Here is a 1794-nt window from a genome sequence, read left to right as displayed (position 1 = left end):
CACAACCCCTCCAGTAACCCTCAGTTTGTTTTCGCTGTTTATGAGTCTCTTCTGTTTTGTCCCCCTCCCTGTTTTTATATTATTTTTGTTTCCCTTCCCTTATGTTCATCTGTTTTGTCTCTTAAAGTCCTCATATGAGTGAAGTCATATGATGTTTGTCTTTCTCTGACTAGTTTCACTCAGCATAATACCCTCCAATTCCATCCACATAGTTGCAAATGGCAAGATTTCATTCTTTTTGATTGCCGAGTAATACTCCATTGTATATATATACCACATCTTCTTTATCCGTTCATCCATTGATGGACCTTTGGGCTCTTTCCACACTTTGGCTATTGTTGATAGTGCTGCTATAAACATGGGGGTGCATGTGCCCCTTCGAAACAGCACACCTGTATCCCTTGGATAAATGCCTAGTAGTGCAGTTGCTGGGTCGTAGGGTAGTTCTATTTTTAGTTTTTTGAGGAACCTCCATACTTTTTTCCAGAGTGGCTGCACCAGCTTGCATTCCCAGCCATCCCAAGTTTGAAGCTCTGGACTGGGGCGGGGGGGGGGGGGGGGGAACTGTACCTGGAGGAATGGGCGGAGCAAGCTCCTTTTCTAACTACCTGTTCCTAAAATCCATTTAATGCATTGTCCTTGGATAGAGGACGTATCAGGTATGAAACTGATAAGAACAGATCCTCCACTTGATCTTAGCCAAAAGGCTGAAAATAAAGCTAAAGCTTTTTTTTTTTTTAAAGAAATGAAAAGAAACGGTTCTTTCAGGACCAGCCCAAGACTACTTTATACAACCAGCTTGCCTTGCCTATAATTTCATGGTAGCCATCATACCTTCGCATGGGGAGACTCTCTCCCGAGGAGGGCGCTTTGACGTATAAATCTAGACGATGTTATATCAAATCGGGCTTGGTGACATTTCAAAAATTAGAATTGACAATTTCTATATAAACATGCTTGTTATTATATTAGCCAACCAATGCCATGTTCAAGAGTGTTAATACATTAGATTGAGAGAGGCAAAGAAACCACTTCCCTCATCTGGGGAGATGTGACATGACTCGGAGAACAGGAGAGTTTGGGGAGCTTTTCTTGAATGAGGCAGCTGTTTAGGGCAGCTCCTGGGGCAGGAGGAGAAGTATTTAGGGTGTAGACTTGAATGCCTCGACTGACAACTGCGGTATGCTGGCTCCACACATCTCCATCACCACAGAAATGTAGGGAAATTATATTAGGAAAATTCATCTTGCTTAAAGGCATGGGAATGAATGGAAAATTCTGGGACCAACTTGACTAATGTTTCTGTCCACAGCAAGTGGTGCTCAAACTTGGGTGTGCATTAAAATCTCCTGACTTGTTACGAAGGCAGATTCCCAGGCCAGGCCCATTCAAGACCAAATTGAATGTCTGGGAACAATGGCCAGAGTCTGAATCTTGCAGGAGCCTCCGAGGTGATTTCTGCTGCTGATCCTCAAAACACAGATGAAGGAACACTGAATAAAGAAGAGAGAAAGGAGGGAGAGGGAAGGAAAGCAAGTAAGAAAGAAATAGAAAAAAGGAAAGAAAGGAGGGAGGGAGGGAGGGAGGGAGGGAGAGAGGGAGGAAGGAAGGAAGGAAGGAAGGAAAGAGAAAGCAAGAAAGCAACCAAACAAGAAAGAGTAAGGAATAAGTAGGACCCAATGAAAGTGATGAAGATGCCTAGCCAGGCCTTTTGTTAAGCACCTCAGCTGAGTTTAGTCTTTGGTTCTTTCCAAACCTCTTTGTCTCATATCCACATCTCATTGTGTGCCTTCC

At 43.5% G+C, this 1794-nt stretch overlaps 1 pseudogene; it reads right to left on the bottom strand.

The window, feature by feature from the left end:
• Positions 1-553: 553 nt before the first annotated feature.
• LOC125922269 (uncharacterized) lies at positions 554-719 on the bottom strand (annotated as a pseudogene).
• Positions 720-1794: the final 1075 nt, after the last annotated feature.

Source organism: Panthera uncia, chromosome C2 (assembly GCF_023721935.1).
Source record: "Panthera uncia isolate 11264 chromosome C2, Puncia_PCG_1.0, whole genome shotgun sequence".
Taxonomy (NCBI): Eukaryota; Metazoa; Chordata; class Mammalia; order Carnivora; family Felidae; genus Panthera; species Panthera uncia.
The sequence above is the reverse complement of the archived record's forward strand: the minus strand, read 5'-3'. Positions and strand labels throughout refer to the sequence as shown.